This window comes from Mauremys reevesii, linkage group 2, assembly GCF_016161935.1.
Source record: "Mauremys reevesii isolate NIE-2019 linkage group 2, ASM1616193v1, whole genome shotgun sequence".
Lineage (NCBI taxonomy): Eukaryota > Metazoa > Chordata > Testudines > Geoemydidae > Mauremys > Mauremys reevesii.
Genome location: NC_052624.1, coordinates 284985563 through 285005607, shown reverse-complemented (window position 1 = coordinate 285005607; position 20045 = coordinate 284985563). Strand labels below are relative to the sequence as shown.

The 20045-nt window shown below is 51.6% G+C and overlaps 1 protein-coding gene across 1 annotated transcript in view; it reads left to right on the top strand.

Moving 5' to 3' along the window:
- The window catches only part of PPP1R16A (protein phosphatase 1 regulatory subunit 16A), an 86376-nt gene that overhangs the window by 14425 nt on the left and 51906 nt on the right, over positions 1-20045 (top strand). The gene's annotated exons all lie outside the window — the stretch shown is intronic.

Below are 20045 nucleotides of genomic sequence, written 5' to 3'. Positions count from 1 at the left end.
CAGTGCCTCAGCCCCAGCTATCCTCGCCCTTCCTGACCTGCCTTGGTCAAGCTGCTGCCCCTCCCTGCCTGGCCCATCCTCTGACTCTCCCAGCTTTTCCTTTCTGCCCTTTCCCTTCTTGTCTCCTCTCCTCTGTCTGTTTCTGGGTTTGCTTCCCCCTCCTGCCTCTTCTCCTTTCTCTGTCCAGCTCTCGCTCTCACCAGCTCCAGTGCTGCTCCTGATTGTTCTTCTCTGCTGTGTTTCTACCAGTGCTCACAGCATGGCTGCGGCTGGCCGTCCCACCCCACTACCTCCACTTTAGGCCACCCTTCCCCATTGCCTGCTAGCCCCAGCCTTCCCCAGCTGTCCGGGCTTTCTTCTTCCTTCCACCCTCCCCCAGGGACTGGTTTCCCTCCCCCCTCCCTGTGTGAGGTCATGAACACTGCAGGGAGCAGCATTGTGTAGCCCCAAGTGTGGGGGGAAAGTGAGAATATAGGTCAGGATCCAGCATGAGCAACAGTCATACCCTGCCATCGGGTACCCCCCCAGGGGGGAATCTCTTTGCTAGGGCATGCAAGCCAGGGGGAAACTGGCTAGGCTACAGCCATTGGCTGAAGCAAAAGATATATGGCCAGCACCCACCCCTAGCCCTAGGGCTCTGCAGAGGAGCATTTCTGTGAGTGGGAAGAGTAAGAAAGTCAATCACATTTTAAAAGAATTTATCCAGGTATCAAAGGGGTGGAAATGTCCCATGGTTTGTGAATAGGATTTTTCTTGTTTTTATTTTACCGAAGCAGCAACAATTAACCCACAGGCGTCAATACAACACAAAGTAAAAGCTAGCGATGCTCTTGTAAGGCAGGAAAATCAACCCTCCAGGCAGACTGAAGACACAAATGAAGGCTGCGGAAATGTGGGAAGAAAACGTTTCACTGAAAGGAGCAAAGCTCTTGGTCTAACTCCATGATGGACTGGGCTCAGGGAGGGAGAGAATGTGTCGGGAATGGACACATCTCGTGCCTCGTGCTAGGATCCAGTGGAACCTGTTAAAAAGCAGATGCCGGCTAGAGTAATTTTACTGAGACCGGGTCCAGCCTCACTTACACGAGGGGAATATCCATGGTGGTGAGATCAGTCAGGCCTCCTGCTGTGGTGTGGCCTGTTCTCCACTTGAAGGGCTCCCATTGGAGTCACTTGGAGCAGGATTGGGCCCTGGGAGGAGTGTTAAATATGGGGGTAGTGACATCCATCAATGGCACCAACTCTACATAGGCAGGTGGCATTCAAATGGCAGCCAGAGCCTGAGCTGGGGGCTACAGAGACCCTGGCCCAGATGGCCTGGAAAACTCAGCTGGACCTTGATGAAGCCAGGGCAGCCTGGGACCCTTGATGGAGGTGTGTCGGGACTCTGAGCTGGGTGGATCAGGAAACACAGCTGGAGACAAGATGTGAAGGAGACAAGGCCCCCGGCCAGGCCCCAACGTGGAGGGGATGGGGCCCCCGGCCAGGCCTTGAGAGTGGGGAAGGGAGGCCCCCAGCCAGGCCCCGAGACAGGGGGAGATGGAGCCCGCAGCCAGGCCCCAAGGCAGGCGGGGGGAGATGGGGGCCCCGGCCAGGCCCTGAGGTGGGTGGGGGGAGATGGGGACCTCGGCCAGGCCCTGAGGTGGGCAGGGGACGGGATGGGGACCTCGGCCAGGCCCTGAGATGGGCAGGGGACGGGATGGGGCCCACAGCCAGGCCCCAAGGCGGGCGGGGGAGATAGGCCTGCGGCCCGGCCCTGAGATGGGGGGGGAGATGGGGACCCCAGCCAGGTCCCAAGGCAGGTGGTGGTGGTGGTGGTGGGAGATGGGGAGCCCGGCTGGGCCCCAAGGCGGGCGGGGGGGGGGGGAAGATGGGGACCCCGGCCAGGCCCTGAGGTGGGTGGCGGGAGTGGGAGATGGGGACCCCGGCCAGGCCCCGAGGCAGGCAGGGGAGATGGGGCCTGCGGCCGGGCCCCAAGGCAGGCGGGGGGAGATGGGGAGCCCGGCTGGGCCCCAAGGCGGGTGGGCGGGGGAAATGAGGAGCCCGGCCAGGCCCCGAGGTGGGTGGCGGGGTGGGAGATGCGGACCCGGCCAGGCCCCGAGGCGGGCAGGGAGATGGAGCCTGCGGCCGGGCCCCAAGGCAGGCGGTGGGAGATGGGGATCCCGGCCAGGCCCGAGGCGGGCGGGGAGAGATGGGGAGCCCGGCCAGGCCCCGAGGCGGACGGGGTGGGAGATGGGGAGCCCGGCCAGGCCCGAGGCGGGTGGGGAGATGGGGACCCGGCCAGGCCCCGAGGCGGGTGGGGAGATGGGCACCCCGGCCTGGCCCCGCGGCCGGCAGGGGAGATGGAGCCTGCGGCCGGGCCCCAAGGCAGGCGGGGGGAGATGGGGAGCCCGGCTGGGCCCCGAGGCGGGCGGGGAGATGGGGAGCCCGGCCAGGCCCCGAGGTGGGTGGCGGGGTGGGAGATGGGGACCCGGCCAGGCCCCGAGGCGGGCAGGGGAGATGGAGCCTGCGGCCGGGCCCCAAGGCTGGCGGTGGGAGATGGGGATCCCGGCCAGGCCCGAGGCGGGCGGGGTGGGAGATGGGGAGCCCGGCCGGGCCCCAGGTGGGCGGGGAGATGGGGAGCCCGGCCGGGCCCCGAGGCAGGCGGGGAGATGGGGAGCCCGGCCGGGCCCCGAGGCGGGCGGGTGGGGAGATGGGGAGCCCAGCCGGGCCCCGAGGCGGGCGGGTGGGGAGATGGGAGCGGCCGGGCCCCCAGGCGGGCAGGGGAGATGGGGAGTCCGGCTGGGCCCCGAGGCGGGCAGTGGGGGGAGATGGGGAACCCGACCAGGCCCCCAGGCGGGTGGGTGGGGAGATGGGGAGACCGGCAGGGCCCCGAGGCGGGCAGTGGGGGGAGATGGGGATCCCGGCTGGGCCCCGGGGCGGGAGGGGGGGGAGATGGGGAGCCCGGCCGGGCCCGAGGCGGGTCGGGAGATGGGGATCCCGGCTGGGCCCCGAGGCGGGTGTGGGGGGAGATGGGGAGTCCGGCTGGGCCCCGAGGCGGGCAGGAGATGGGGCCTGCGGCCGGGCCCCAAGGCAGGCGGGGGGAGATGGGGAGCCCGGCTGGGCCCCGAGGCGGGTGGGGGGGGAGATGGGGAGCCCGGCCAGGCCCCGAGGCGGGTGTGGGGGGAGATGGGGACCCCGGCTGGGCCCCGAGGCGGGTGTGGGGGGAGATGGGGAGCCCGGCTGGGCCCCGAGGCAGGCGGGGGGAGATGGGGAGCCCGGCCGGGCCCCGAGGTGGGCAGTGGGGGGAGATGGGGCACATGTCCAGGCCCTTGGGGTGGGGGCCCCCAGGCTGGGCCCATTGTCAGTAAGTGGCCCCCAGCCCCGCCCTTTGCCCCTCCTGGCCCCACCCCTACAGGGAGGGGGCGTGGCCCAGGCCGGCCCCACCCTGCCCGCCCTGGGGCCTACATCGCGCTCCCTTGGCCCCTCCCCCCGTCATTTCGCCCACACTCGACATGGCGCCGCTGGCGCCTGCCCCGAGCTGCCCACTTCCGGCGGAAGCTCCGCCCAGAGCGGAAGTGTGGCTGGTTGCTATGGCGACACGCTGTGGGGACCTGCCCCTACCAGGGGAGAGAGCCGGAGAGCGGCCCGGCTCTTGCCGACGGCGGCGGGTGAGTGCAGCCGGGAGCGGGAGCGCGCCCGTGACAGGGGGCTGTGGAGGGGGCAGGGGGGTCCTGTGATGGGGCGGGGCTGTGGAGGGGGCAGGGGGCCTGTGGTTGGGGGCGGGGCTATGGAGGGCCCGGGGTCCTGAGATGTGGTGGAGGGAAGAGGGGCTGTGGTGGGTGCTGGGGCTGTGTGGTGGGGCAGTGGGGGGGTGGAGGGGGGGGGGGAGCTCTGATGAGGACAGGGGTCCCATGGCAGGGGGGAGGGGGCACCATTACCAGTATTTTAAAGTGACACTTTAAACTCTGGTGGCGCCATTATTTCCCTCATTTCACTGTGTCCTGATACTTCTGGCAGGTGGGGGTGGAGGGAGCCCAGTTGGTCTTGTGCCGAGTGAGCAAAGAAGAGAATTCATATCGACTGAAAATATGGCAGCTATTCTTCTCCCCACTTTTCCATAACTCAGGAACAGCAGGAGAGAGAGGGGTTTTGCCTAGCTTGGGAAACGTCAGCTGGAGGAGAGAAATGTTCTGCAAGTGAGAACATGGGGAAGGGAGGGTGATGGCTATTTGTGTAGTATTTCCTGTTTGTGTTTATGGCCCCAATTAGGATCTGGGTGCTGTGTAAACACGTAAATGACATGGTCCTTTCCCCAGGGAGCTTCCAATCGAATAGGATGTCATACAAAACGTAATGGACAGGCAACAAGTAAGATATACACAGGACTTGGTTAGCTGTTAATTTCCCCAGCTCCATTCTCCTGTTCAGGTGCTTCACTCAACTTGCTTTAGCAAGTTAAGTCACAGTCCCCTACTTCCACTCTGCCTATCATATTTGATTGGAATTCCACCACTTTGGGGGCATTTCAGTGCCTTTTGCAACACGTTTCTTGAGGGATAGCTTAGTGGTTTGAGCATTGGCCTGCTAAACCCAGGGTTGTGAGTTCAGTCCTTGAGGAGGCCACTTAGGGATCTGGGGAAAAATTGGTCCTGCTAGTGAAGGCAGGGGGCTGGACTCAATGACCTTTCAAGGTCCCTTCCAGTTCTAGGAGATTGGTATATCTCCAATTATATTATTATTAACCTCCCTCCCCGGGTCCTCTCCTTTCCTGATTAGAATGCAAGGCCCCCCAGCTGTGTTTTCCCAGTTCAGTCCAGCTTCTTGTGGCTCTGAAGGCTTGTTCCCTTTCTGCTCTGTTGCCGATGCCTCTGTGGAGCATAGGAATTGCCAGAGTGCATCGATTGCTGGTCCATCTAGCCCAGTATCTTGTCTCTTAAAGTGGCCAACACCAGATGCTACAGAGGCAGGTTAGTCCCAGAGTAAGCAGCTATGGGTTAATCTGCTTCTTGTGAAGGTCTTAAACTAATCTCTAACTATTAGTGATTTGGATAAGTCCCGAAGAAGGAGGTTTAATATACCTTCCCAAATGCTTGTTAACGAGAATATCCAGGGTTATAATATTGAATACTATCCAATAAACGTCCAGGCTTTTTTGAACCTTGCAAAGTTCTTGGCTTCAATGACATAATTTCATGAGTTCTACGTCTAATTACATGTTGTGTATAAAAATATTTCCGTTTGTCAGTTAGAATTTGCCATCTTTTAACTAAATTGAGTGTTTCTTGTTCCTGGGTTAGAAAAGAGGGAGGGAGAAGAGAGTTCTTGATTTGTGTTCTCTAGGCCATTCATTAGTTTGTATACTTTTATCATGTCCTTATTTGCCTGGCTGGGGATCCATGGAAACATGGCTGGTTTGGTCTCTCTACCCCACTGCTCCTCCCTCTCTAATATCCGTCTTCTCAGGGTGGGGACTGTACCTTTCTCTATCTTTTCAACCAGGACAGGTGCATTGTCAGTGTTAGTGACTAACAGCTTGATGCACTTTGTATTAAGTAAATTCAGGTTGTGTACATCATATTTATATGGCACATGTTGGAGAACAAGATTTTCCCTTGGTGCAGGTTTGTCTACACAGAGCTTTTTTGTATTCTCTAGGAACTGATGTAGTTAAATTGATTCAACCGCCTACTGTAGATGCAGTTATACAGGCAGAAATGTAAATTCCAGAACTAAGCGATAGTGATAGAAACACCTATATGCCGGTATGCCTCTCATGTCCATGCTAGGGGGCTGCACAGGTCAATTGGTACAAAACCCCAATGCTACTACTCTCCTCCAGTCCTGTGCGTACTGCTCCTGCTGATCCTATTAATTAGCTGGTGGAAGCTCACTTGAGGAAGGCAAGAGCAATGTAAGTGCTAAGTACTAGTAAGTATTATGATGCTGATGGGATTCGCATGCATATATCAGCATGTGTGATCAGCTTCTTTCTCCTGGGTGTAGCATAGCCCTGAAATAGGTGGTGCACTAGGAAATGTGTTAATGAGCGACAAAGTAGACTGCAAAATGCCAAAACCAGTTTTGTTCATCAAACTGGATCCATGTAGCATTTGGCCTAGTTCTGGAGAACAGCAAAATAATCCCTGAATTTTCACCCTTCGTTGCTCTCCATGTTGTTCTGTTCCGGAGGCTGTTTATTAATTTTTCTGGTGCATATTGCCATGGCAATGAGGCTTGTGGTAAGTACTTGAGCTCTCTGAGAAATCACTAAACTGGTTCTACTCAGTGCGTGACAAGTCAGGTCCGTGGCCAGTGAGGATTATGGGCTGGACTTACTGTCACTTTGGTGGCATATAGATTGCAGTGCAAAATGTTGTGTTAACCTAAGTAACTGGATTACCTCTGTCTTCAACTCCACAGAGCTTTTTTTAGAAGGATTTTACAGCTATGAATTTCCTCCTCACCCTGAAAGTTCCAGCTCTTTGCCAGAGAGTTTCTGATAAAATTTTGACAAGATTTATTAGAATTCCCTGGGCCTTGAACTTTAAAAGCTTGGGTTGCCTGCCTCTGTTTGTGTCCCATCAATTAATGCTGTTCTTCAAGTGAGGAATGTTCTCTTGTGGATAAAGGCAGAGAACTTGGAGTCAGAGATGAGTTCTCATAGGGTCATAGACTGTAAGGTCAGAAGAGACCACCATGATCATCTAGTCCAGAGGTTCTCAAGCTGGGGGTTGTGAGCTGTCACCCTCCACCCCCAAACCCCACTTTGCCACCAGCATTTATAATAGTGTTAAATATATAAAAAAGTGTTTTTAATTTATAAGGAGGAGGGGTTGCACTCAGAGGCTTGCTGTGTGAAAGGAGTCATCAATCCAAAAGCTTGCAAACCACTGATCTAGTCTGACCTCCTGCACACTGCAGGCCACGGACCCTCACCCACCCATTCCTGGAATAGACCCCTAACCGCTGGCTGAGTTACTGAAGTCCTCAAATCATGATTGAAAGACTTCAAGTTACAGAGAATCCACCATTTACACTAGTTCCAGGGTGGCCAACCTGAGCTTGAAAAGGAACCAGAATTTACCAATGTGCATTGCCAAAGAGCCACAGTAATACGTCAGCAGCACCCCCACCCCGCTCCCAGCAGCCCCGCCAATCAGCGCCTCCCCCTCCCTCCCAATCAGCTGTTTCATGGCATACAGGAGGCTCTGGGAGGTGACGGGGGAGGAGAGCGGGAGGAGCGAGGGCATGGCAAGCTCAGGGGAGGGGGCAGGAAGGGGTGGAGTGGGGGCAGGGCCTGTGGCAGAGCCAGGGATTGAGCAGTGAGCACCCCCCCAGCACATTGGAAAGTTGGCGCCTGTAGCTCCAGCCCTGCAGTCGGTGCCTACACAAGGAGCCGCATATTAACTTCTGGCTCTGGAACCACAGGTTGGCCGACCCTGCACTAATTTAAACCTGCAAGTGACCTGTGCCCCACGCTGCAGAAGAAGGCGAAACCCTCCAAGGGTCTCTGCCAATCTTACCTGGGTGAAAATTCCTTCCCGCCCCCAAATGTGGTGATCAGTTAGACCCTGAGCATGTGGGCAAGACCCACCAGCCAGACACCTGGGAAAGAATCCTCTGTAGTAACTCAGAGCCCTCCCTGGCTAGTGTCCCATCACCAGCCATTGCAGATATTTGCTGCTGGCAGTTGCAGCTCAGCTACGTGCCATTGTAGGCAGTCCCATCATACCACCCCCTCCAGAAACTTATCAAGCTCAGCCTTGAAGCCGGTTAGGTTCTTTTCCCGACTCCACAACACATTGCCTCTGGGAACTTGAACAAGTCCCTTGATTTCTCTTCATGTTTGTGTCCTCTTCTGTAAAATACCTGCCTCCCAGGCATGTTGTGCAGATGAATGTTTGGAAGGCAATTGGGGGTGTGACATTCTATATAATCACGGTGTGCTGGTTGGGTTTGGTAGGATTGCTTGGTGTGGGGGCTGTGGTTCATCTGCTCAGCCCTAAGGCAGTCCTAAAGCGGGATGTGCTTGTTGCACAATGGTGCTCTTACACTCGAGTGAATAAGGGCCGGCTTCACAGAATGCTGCACTACGAGGATATTCGATTTCAGTAAATCATGGGAAATTACAACATGTGTGACCAAATTCTGCTTCCTCTACTCGCTGTGGGAGTGACAGCGTTCTAAGGGTGATAGTGGGGAACAATTAGCTTACAGTGCGCTAAGCTTGCTGAAAGTCCAGTGTGACGTATAGGATGCATATGGAGGTAACCACCCCTTTTGCAGGAGCTCTGGTCTGACCAGCCCTGGACTAATTCAACGTGGGAACCATGTTACCAAAAAGATACTGATAAATTAGAGGGAGTTCAGGGGAGAGCAGCAAAAATGATCAGAGACTGCAAGACGGAGGAGGAGAATAAGCAAATTAACCATGTATCTGAAGGGAGCAATTATTCAGAGCAGGGGTAGGCAACCTATGGCACGGGTGCCGAAGGCGGCACGTGAGCTGATTTTCAGTGGCACTCGCACTGCCTGGGTCCTGGCCACCGGTCCGGGGGGCTCTGCATTTTAATTTAATTTTAAATGAAGCGTCTTAAACATTTAAAAAACCTTATTCACTTTACATACACCAATAGTTTAGTTATATATTACAGACTTATAGAAAGAGACCTTCTAAAAACGTTAACATGTATTACTGACACGCGAAACCTTAAATGAGAGTGAATAAATGAAGACTCGGCACAGCACCTCTGAGAGGCTGCTGACCCCTGATTCAGAGTGATACAAGGGTGGGGAGGTTAGTGAGAGAGAGGCAATTTAGGCTGAATCTTGATTAAAAACTTCCCAGCAGTCAGGCCTGTGCATCTCAGTGAGGTCTTAGCTCCAGACCCTACTGCTCGGGGGGGCCTTGCTAACACCCTCCTGCACCGGACTCTGCTGGTCTGTAGTGTCAGAGCAGCTGCATTCTGCCCATTTCATGCATATTAGGTAGGCCCCATTCTCAAGTGCCAGGCAAGCTGTCGTTTGTATTCCTGAGCTGGGCAAATTTGGGAAGCTGCTTTGTAGAAAGGCTTCCGCCTGCCTGGGAGGTGTGTGGCTGAGACTGTACCAATGGTGACAACCTGCAGTTCCCATTCTTAGAAAAATACTTTTGGTGAAGTGCCCCCACATAAAGCTGGCCACGTTTTTCCCACCCGAATGCTCAAAGCACCTACCTAGAATGTTCTGATTTTCAAAAGTGCTGAGCACCTGCACAGCAGTGACTTAAAGGGGAGCTGCAGGAGCTCAGCACTCCTGTAGGGCCCTTCATTTGAAACCTGTGGCTGTTACGCATTACAGCTTTAAATCTTAAATAGCCCCAGTCCTCCTTTCTCCTGCTATGGTGGCCAGAACCGTGCCATAGAGCTGACCATCCTGATGCAGCCAAGCATGACAGTCAGCCATCATGCTGCATGTTCACTTGCTCTGTATGTAAATATTTCATTTTCTGAAACAGTCCCTCCACTCTGTGGCCTAGTTTTTGGTTGAGTGCCTTCTGTTTCCAGGTAGGATGGAGTTCCTGGTGTCTGGGCTGCCATTTCTCAGTGGAGTTCTCGCCTCGCTCCTCTGTCTTTAATCTCCTTTTGTTTGTCCGCTGGACTGGATAGTGATGACAAGTGACTCCCTGAAGTTCCAAGCCTAATGTGCTGTGGCATGATTTCTGTTGGTCTGTCTCAAAAACAAGTCAAAAACCCCAAGCAGCATGTGCCACTGCAGCTTTCAGAGAAAAAAGCATTAAAAGAAAAGATGAGCTTTCAGAGCAGGACAGAGAAGGGCATCTGCAAGGAGGTAAAATATTCGTCAGGCGTGTTCTTTATACTTCAGGCAGTGGGAAGTTCAAAGGAACAGCACAGTTCTCCTTAACCTTGTCTTTAGTTGTCTGCCTGCATTTGTCCTTTTGCCCAGCTGGAGTGGGGTCCTCAGCCTTTCAGGGCTCAGTGCACAAGGAGACCTTGCATGAAGTCACAGAAATAAGAGCTGGGAAGGGTTAGCGGTCCCCTGGAGTTCAGACCTCTTTCAGGGTGAGGACTGCTTCCAAAAGCATATGCCCAGGTCACTTTCAGCTGAGGTTTCCATCACTTCCCTTAGGAGACTATTTTGCAGTCTCTAGACATCATTGTCAGCAGGGTGGATTGATTTAAATCAAGGCAATTTAAATCACCAAGTGGAAAGTCTCGATTTAAATAATCAATTTTAATATTTTTTTCAATTGTACTTCAGTTATTTTCTAAAGGAAGAAATTATTTTCTCATTGGTTGATGTAGCCATTAAACAAATTGATTTGCAACTCATTAGAGCCTTTACATTAATTTGGTAGATTGTTTTGCTACCTAGGAGGGTACACGATACATACATTTATTAAGCAATTATATAGCTTAATATTTAATTGTATACCTTTAGTATGTTAGAAAATGGTAAATGATATATTGCTTATTTACTAAATAAACTTTTTGCTTATGATTTGTGTCATGCTGCTTTAGGATGCTAACTGGAATTTAATTAACCACACAAAACAGCATGTAAAATTTATTTTATTAAACAAAATAACCTAAAATGTTTTGTTTACATAGACTTCTTATCAAAGCATGTTCCACATTTACAACTAAATTATAATAAGTTTAGGTCTTAACATATTTTTTATTAAACTCAGATTTCATTATAAACAAGTTTTAAAAAAAAACCTTATAATTTAAATAATTAAAAAATTTAAACAAAATAATTCTGATTTATCTATTTATTTTAAAAGATTTTTATCCGTATTGCTGTCAGGAAACACTTCTTGGTGTCCATCCTAAATTGAGAAATCCAAAGCTTAACTTTCTCCCATTGCTCTAAATCAGGCCTGCACAACTCGTAAAGCGGCGAGGGCCACATTACTCCAAAGAAAACAGCCGAGGCCCGAAACCTGCCGGCCCCGCAGAAACACCCCGGCCCCAGGGCCATCCAGCCCTGCAGAAACAACCCCTCCTTCCCCAGCGCCGCCCCACCAAAACAGCTGTGGGACAAAAAGGAAGGTTGGGGGGGGGGAGGTGATACTTTATTTTAAATCAACCGGGAGCTCCCAGCTGAAGAGGTGGCTCTAGGTTTTTTGCTGCCCCAAGCAAAATAAAATTTAGCTGCCCCCCGTCCCAGCCCTCGGCTCCCCCCTGTACCCCCCTGCTGCCCCAATCCTGGGCTCTCCCCCCACTGACCCACACCCCCTGCTGCCCCAGCGCTGGGCTTCCCCTTTCCTCCCCATCAGTGCCCTCCCCACCCTGCTGCTGCCCCAGCCCTGGGCTCCCCCCACCAGTGCCTCCCACGCCGCCTCCTTGGTCACTGGTAACGCTCCCAGGGCAGGTCATTCAGCAGGAATTTTGGATGTGCACAGAACACAGACAGGATTGGTTCCCATATGGTTACAGAGCTGCAGTAAAGTGGAACAATTTTCAGCTTGTGTGATTGGAGGAGATCTGGATGCATATTATAAGACTGTCCTCCATAAATGAGGAAAAGTTGAGGTGCCTTTATTATTCTTTTGTTCCACTCTTTCTTTCTATGGGGAATTTGCCAATGCAATATCACTGTCTTCCTTTTAAACAAACAAAAAGGCAATGGCTGTTGAAAATAGCAATTCCAGTGCTAATAAGCATTTCTTGCTGTAGAAAAAGCAGGATAAAATTGAGCAAGTTACAGTGGATCAGTATATTTGATTTGGGAGAAATGAAGTAACAGCTGCCCAAACTGAGCTTGAGCACTCCTGAATTTTGAGGTGTTCAAATCTGGAAGGCAGGTGCTGGGGGGTGGGGGGGGGGGCTGTGGGCTCCACGGGGCAGCATGGCAGCAATGTTTCTGGAGCTGCGTGGAGCCAGACACGCTGGTCTGAGTGGCACAGTAAGGGGGCTGGGGGTTGGAGAAGGGGTAGGGAGTTCCAGGGGCAGTCAAGGGACAGGGAGCAGGGGTGGTTGGTTGGGGCGGAGGTTCAGGGGGGCAGTCAGGGGACAGGCAGCAGTAGGATAGGCATGGGAGTCCCAGGGGTTTATCAAGGGACAGGTAGGGGGTGGGGTCCTGAGGGAAAGTTGGGGGGGTCTCAGGAGGGGGCAGTTGGGGACAAGGAGAAGGGAGGCTTAGATAGGGGCTGGGGTCTTGGGAGGGGGCAATCGGGGGACAAGGAGCAGCGACATTTAGATAGGGGGTGGGGTTCTGGGGGGCAGTTGGGGCAGGGGTCCGGGGAGGGGGAAACAGCGGCCGCGTGCCGGGATTCAATCGGCTCTGGGCTGCCCGCAGCCGTGGGGAGCCCTGAGCCCTTTAAATCCCAGCTGTGGCTGGGAATCTCTGTGGGCAGCCCAGAGCCCTTTGACTCCCCGCGGCTGGGATTTCATAGAATCATAGAATTCAAGATCAGAAGGGACCATTATGATCATCTAGTCTGACCTCCTGCTAGATGCAGGCCACATAAGCCGATCCACCCACTCCTTTAGCAAGCGACCCCTGCCCCATGCTTCGGAGGAAGGCGAAAAACCTCCAGGGCCACTGCCAATCTTCCCTGGAGGAAAATTCCTTCCCGACCCCAAATATGGCGGTCAGCTGAACCCCGAGCATGCGGGCAAGACTCTCCAGCCATACCCTCTGGAAAAAGGTTATATCATATCATTGACCCATTGTACTATTTACCAGTGTGGCACTTAATTGACCTATTGACTAAGCCCGTTATCCTATCCCAGAGTCCTCTGACTCCCGGCCCCGGCTGAGATTTAAAGGGCTCTGGGCTCCCCGCGGCTGCGGGCAACCCAGAGCCCTTTCATTCCTGGCCGCAGCTGGGATTTAAAGGGCTCTGCGCTCCCCGCGGCTGCCGGCAGCCCAGAGCCTTTTGATTCCCAGCTGCGGACGGGATTCAAAGGGCTCTGGGGTGCCCGCAGAGCGCCGTGTGCGGGGGATTTAGAATCCCCTCGCGGGCCGCACAGTGAGGGTCCACGGGCCATATGTTGTGCAGGCCTGCTCTAAATTATCCCTCCTTGGGCTACACCTTTTAGATTTTTGTCCTCAGATAGCCAAGCTAGACAGATTCAGCTCTTATAAATCAATCCCTTCAGGACCACTCACTCAGCTCTTCTCTGTATCTTAGAATCATAGAACCATAGGCTTTGAAGGGACTGCAAGGGACATCTAGTCTAACCCCTGTCAAGATGCAGGATTTGTTGTGTCTAAACCATCTAAGACAGATGGCTCCAGCCTCCTTTTGAAAACCTCCAGTGAAGGTGCTTCCAAGACCTCCCTAGACAGTTTGTTCCATTCTCCTAGTGTTCTTACAGTTAGGAAGTTTTTCTGAGATTTCATCTAAATCTGCTGTACTGTAGTTTGAACCCATTGCTTCTCTCTTGCCACAGAGGCCAGGACAAGAACAACTTTTCTCCATCTTTTTTATGGCAGCCTTTCAAGTATTTGAAGACCGCTATCATGTCCCCCCTTAATCTCCTTTCTTCCAAACTAAACATATCCAGTTCCTTCAGCTTTTACTTATCTGGCTTGTGATCCAGCCCTTTGAAATTCTTTGTCGCTCTGCTCTGGATCCTTTCCAGTTTCTCTACATCCTTTCTATATGGCGGTGACCAAAACTGGACATAGAACACCAGCTGAGGCCTAACCAGCGCCGAGTAGAGCGGTACTATCACCTCCCGTGACGTGCACGCTGTGCCTCTGTTAATGCAACCCAGAACTGCATTTGCTTTTTTTGCAACAGCATCACATTGATGACTCATGTCGAGGCTGTGATCCACCACAACCCCCAGATCCTTCTCAGCAGTGCTGCTGCCAAGCCAGTTTTCCCCCGTTCTGTATTTGAGTATTTGGGTTTTCTTCCCTAAGTGCAGCACCTCACATTTGTCTTTGGTGAATTTCCTTTTGTTGTCTAGCCCAGTTCTCCAGTTTATCAAGTTCTCTTTGGATTTGAACTCTATCCTCCAAAGTGTTTGTAACCTCCCCCCCGAGCTGTGTGTCATCTGCAGATGTGATCAGTCTGCTCTGTTTCTACAACCAGGTAATTAATAAAGATGTTAAATAACAGCGGACACAACAGATCCCTGTGGAACCCTAATGTGTTATTTTTCTGGCAGCGAAGTGCCCATCATCAGCTATCCAGGGACAGTGTCACCAGTGCTATGGGAATTGGAGAGTTCTGAGGGAATACTGCCTCAAAAACGCTCCTACTTCATACAAAATATAACTCAAATGTTGTTTGCAAAAGAGCTGTCTTGATGGGAATTGTGGACAGAAGGTGTCTTTCCCCAGAAATTGCAGAAAGTGAAGCATCTCCTTTGTCAAGCAGATTTCTTTGCTGCCCAGATACTGATGTGGTCTGTGTCTCTTGTTTCCAAGCTTTCCAAACTACTGAATACTCCTCTCCTACCGTTTGGATCTGAGAGCCATCATTCATTCATCATTCATGCCCGTCACCCCAACCGGGGTATGGGCCGCCAAGCCTTGTACATTTGTTTCCCACAAGGACTTGGTGATGACCAGATGGTACGTGGTGTGGTAGTGGAGGACAACGTTTCATATGCTGCAGGGCTGGTTTCAGGTCACTTTCCCTTCAGAGCCCTGATTAATCCCTATAACAGTGTCCAACCCACCCACGGTTCTGATGCTTTAACACAGGCAGCTGCTCGTAAATGTCCCAGGCTCAAAATCTGTGATGAAAAGCGGTTCCTCATGGGGTCAACTCAGCCAGCCACATGACAGGTCCAAGTCCTCTCCTTAACCACCAGCTGGCTATAGACCTGCCACTGTAGCTGTGGTATCTTAAGCAGCAGCTTTTACCATTGTTTGGTTTAGACGTTTCAGAGACTATTTTAGTTTTCCAAAGCTAATTCTAGAAAGTATGTCCTGGAGTCCGTGCAGGGGAATGAATACAGAGTTAGATGTTCCTAGTCCGTTTTGGTTTGGCCTCAGAATTCAGTGGGAACAGTTAGATCCCCGTCAGACAAGTGATCTTGGAGGCCAGAGATGGGTGAAGTTAGAATTCTCTTTTGTCACTGGTGGGGGCAGGGGCAGATATCCCGAGTGTGGGTTATTGTTTGTAGCCTTTGTGGGAATAATGTATTTTTGTGTTGTCCATTTGGGTAAAAAAAGTATGTTTAAGAAGCCTGTGGGTTACTTTTTGGGGCTTGACAAATTCACTTGTTTGGCACCTCAAACAGCTGATTTATCTGCCATGAGAGGGAGATTTTCCTAATGTCCTTCTTGGGTTAGGCAGTGGGGTCTCTCACAAAGGGTGATGATCACCTGGTACTTGTGACCCCCTAGTGTCACTAAAGCTTTGGGCTGGAACAGTTATAACATAAGAAATGACTGGATTTATTTGGACCTCAGTAGTTTAGAAGTTGGTGCTTGTAAATCATGGTGAAGGCTGGAGGCTGGATGGTAGCCAAAGACTTATAACAGTGATTCAGTTGTCCAGAGGGCAGGTTTGCGTTAGGCCATGTCTACACTAGCACTTATGGTGACAAAACTTTTGTTGCTCGGGGGTGTGAATCCCCCCCCCCCCGGCATAAGCGCTTGTGTGCACAGCACTATGTTGTTGGGAGATGCTCTCCTGCTGACATAGCTGCTGCCGCTCATTGAGCTGGTTTTATGATGTTGACAGGCGAGATTGCTCCCGTTGGCACAGGGCCACCCAGAGGATTCAGGGGGCCTGGGGCAAAGCAATTTTGGGGGCCCCTTCCATAAAAAAAGTTGCAATACTATAGAATCCTGTATTCTTGTGGGGGCCTGAGGCCTGCCCTCCCCCCCCGGGCAGCCCTGCGTCGGCATAATGCGGCTACGCAGGCGCTCCCACAGTGGCACAGATGTATCAGTACAGCTTGTAAGTGTAGACATGGCCTTCGTCTGTGGCTTGCACATAATGCAGACCCTTCAGTAATGTTTTATGAGATCTTATAAAAATGTTTTCTGCCGGAGTATTTAGCACTGTGGCCTTGTTCCACCATGGGAAGGAAAAGCACCCAACCAGAAAGGGCCTCAGGATTTCTGTTCCCCTCTTCCGAGGCCTTGCATTGTGCTGAGTTTCTTTGACCTGGTAGGACTGAATGTGAGTCACACTGGAACTCATCACCAATTGCAATTGCTGCTGCTTTTCTTCTGCTGCAGATTTACCAGGTGTTAGGCCCTGGGGTGGTTCCCTGATATGGATACGGGCAGAGCCATGTTGCTGTCTGGAGTGTCAAGAGGAGAAGCTGACCTCAAGAGTGAAAGTTTGGGGACAATGCAAACTTGAGGGGTTTCACAGACATCAGAAAACTCCCTCCCCCCACGCCCTCCCAGTCCCTCAGCCTGGTGCTGAATGCTTGAGTGTTCCTGGGTCTGCACATTTCAGCAGACATCTGTATGGCTCAGTTATTCTGCACTTCTCATCTGCAGATCTCGGACCACTCCACAGAGGTGGGTGAGCCGCATTATTCCCAGCTTACAGATGGGGAGGCTAAGTGGCCAACGTTATGCAGTGAGTCAGTGGCAGAATTGCAAATAGGATCTGGCTCTTTAAGAAGGCAGGCACTACAGCAGTTCATGTAATATTGCCCTTGCTGCATTTGCTTTGTATACACAGTCTTAAAGATAAAGAGACTTTGGCCACAAGTGAAATGAATTTGGTCTCAATCTAATCCCTAGCGAATGTTTACCCACAGCATGAAACCACCCCACAGAAATTGGTCCAACTGGCCGTCTGACCTGGATACAAGTAACTGGCGCTGCTGCCTGCTCAGTGTGGCACCTGCTGCTATGGGGACTCCTGGGTCCAGGCGCTGACCCCTCAGTAGGCACAGGTAGAAATGCAAGTGCCCAGGCTCCAGTGCCACGTGGTGCTGCTTTATGCTGACTAAGAGGTCAGTGGTAATAACTTGAGCGCTCTAGGGAATTAAAATATCTCCTACCAAAGCTGGTTACAAATGTTCTGATGGAACCCTTTCTGAGCAGGCAACCCCAGGAGGCAGCAGCCCAGGGAGTTGGGCAGCTGGGGCCAGGCTGAAAAATTCTGCAGTTGTTCTCTGGAATTTTTCAGAATTTTTCCTCCTGTGAAAAATCTGGGTCTTTTTGGTTTGTTTTTGTACTGCTTGTCCCAGTGTAGAATGAAAGATTCCTCCACCCCTCAACTGAAAGTTTCTACAGGAGGGAGGCTGAGCTGGCCAGAAAACAGGCTCTCCTACTTTGTCAAAGCCCTGCTCCTGGCAGGGGCGTGCAGTAGACTCCCCAGTGCCCACTCCTTGTTTTTCAGCCATCCACCATTCCCATAACGCCTTCCACAAAACACATCACCTGCTTCTCTTTCCCTGACTGAAGGCTATCTCCTCCGCAGCCCCCAGTCAGCAGGTATGACCAGCAGTTTGGGTCAAGTGTGGGGAAAGAAAGCGATGCATTGAATCTTGGCCTTTGGGGTCGGAGGCCATTGAAAGGTTTGGCAGGATGTCCCAAATTGGCTTGACCCGGCTGTGTCAGGAAGACTTTGGCAGAGGTCTGGAGCTCCCAAGACTGGAATACTAAGGGGGCTGGATTGAGGTACTCTGGCAAGTGTGTGTGGTTGTGCAGGACTGAAGTAGCTCTGCGGTGTGGCAAGAAATGACTGAGGTAGATGAACAGACATCAAGAATTATAACATTCAAAAACCAGTCGGAGAACACGTCAACCTCCCTGGTCACTCAATTACAGACCTAAAAGTCGCAGTACTCCAACAAAAACCTTCAAAAACAGACTCCAACGAGAAACTGCTGAATTGAAATTAATTTGCAAACTGGACACCGTTAAATTAGGCTTGAATAAAGACTGTGAGTGGGTGGGTCATTACACAAAGTAACTATTTCCCCATGCTATTTTTCCCCCTACTGTTACTCACACCTTCTTGTCAACTGTTGGAAATGGGCCATCCTGATTATCACTACAAAAGTTTTTTTTCCTCTTGCTGATAATAGCCCACCTTAATTGATTAGTCTCGTTAGAGTTGGTATGACAAAACCCATTTTTTCATGTTCTCTGTGTGTGTATATATATCTATCTTCCTACTGTATTTTCCACTGCACGCATCCGATGAAGTGGGTTTCAGCCCATGAAAGCTTATGCCCAAATGAATGTGTTAGTCTCTAAAGTGCCACAAGGACTCCTCTTCTTTTTGCTGATACAGACTAACACGGCTTTCACTCTGAAACCTTTAGCCTTATTATTATTTATGACTGACACCAAAGATGTGAGCGATGCTTTACAAAACAAGGAAATCACAAGGTGGAATCCCTGCCCAGAGGAGTTTACAGTCTACATTAATAGAACAACGGTAGACAGGGTGTGTGAAGGTGAAAACAGTACACGCATGCAGGAATGCCTGTGAGCTGAGGGTGCCACTGTTTTTAAATGTATGCAAAAATTATAGTTTGCCATGACCAATCCATACTCTGAGTCCCCAGGTTAAAAAATTGTCCCGTGGCAGTTAATCTTATTAAACAACTGAACCAATGGGGATCAGATCTCTTAAATATACAAAATAATCCAGTAATCCTGTGTATTTGCCCTCGACTGGAGAGCAGGTTTTCATGGAACTCTACATAGTCTTCAGGAATATGCTGTTTGCTCCATCAGGCTGTGATCTCATCCAGTCTTCAGGAATATGCTGTTTGCTCCATCAGGCTGTGATCTCATCCATCTCCTAAACAGGAGTGGTGGACGTGCCCTAAAGGTGTGTGTGGGGGGGTACAGGTGCCCGAACCATGGCCCTGCCCCCCAAGCTGTGCCCCCACACCACCCCTTCTCACCATGCCCCTGGCCTCGCACCGTCTCTTCCCCCGAGGCCCCGCTCCTGTTCCACCTCTTTCCCCCCCCAAGACCTCACCCCCTGCTTGTTCTTCTCTGCCCCCTCTCCCCTGCCATCGCTTGCCCTTATGGCACAGAAAAAGGGGGGGGCCATGCTCTCCCCCCCGGTTCCGGCATCCCTGCTCCTAAACTAAGCCTGTTTAGGTCACTGGTTAGAGGAGACATCCAGGTGCTGCAGGAAATGGTGTTGGTGATTCAACATTCTTCTGAGTCAGGATTGAACTAACACCCATCACAATGTTGGGAGTCCTGTGCTGCCTTTCGACAAGGACCCAACTCCTCCTTGCTTGCAATCCTGGGCACCTTCCAATTTGGAAGTTACATTCTGCCCCGGCTTCCTCCACTGTGGTTTTAATGGACACTCCACTCCTAAACTGGTGTGTATCTTTGGGCTGCTGTTAAACAGCTGCTGCATTTCATCTCAAAGGTGGCTGTATTTCAGTGTTGGACAAAATAACTTCTGTATATTTGGTAAAAATCTTTGAGATGCTTCTGAAGGAAAGGTGCTGTATGAAATGTGAGATCACTGTATCTGATTCTGATTTCAGGAGTTCCACCAGAGTAAATGTAGAGTAACTCCACTGATGTCTGGGAAATTATTTTGGATTTACACCAGTGGAATTGAGATTAGATTCTGGCACATTTTGTCACTACACAGTGCTACACTTAGAGCAACCATTCTAGCCACAACAGTCCTATTCTAGAAAGGTCTTTTGAAAAAAGTAGTGTATTATCTTCTGTTAGGACCATACATGCTGCATCCCTGCCTCTTCTGTTGTCTGGCAGCCTGGATCGGTGTTGTGGGTACCACAGAAAATAGGGTAGAGCCCTGGTTTTGTTCTTATGGTGGTAAGCTATAATGTGTCTTAATGCAAAATTCAGGTTTTTGTCTCTTTAATTGGCATCTGCCTAGTGCATTTTCCTTGTCAACATATGTCTGCTCTCGGTGCCAAAGGTTTAAGCTAAACCTAAAAATGTTTAATGAAGTTCAGAACTGTGGTGAAATTCTTCATCCTTCTCCCCCACTCCCCAGTGAATGTGAGCCTTAAGGACCAACTAAGCACATTCCTGTTTGTTTTCCCTTAGTGATTTTGGCTTTTGGAGGGAGATTATGGGTGTCACAGGAATTCTTGTTTGTCGTGCTATATATGGCATTTCTCCTGAGCTGTTCTGATTTAGTTCCTCCTGTTTGGGAGCCC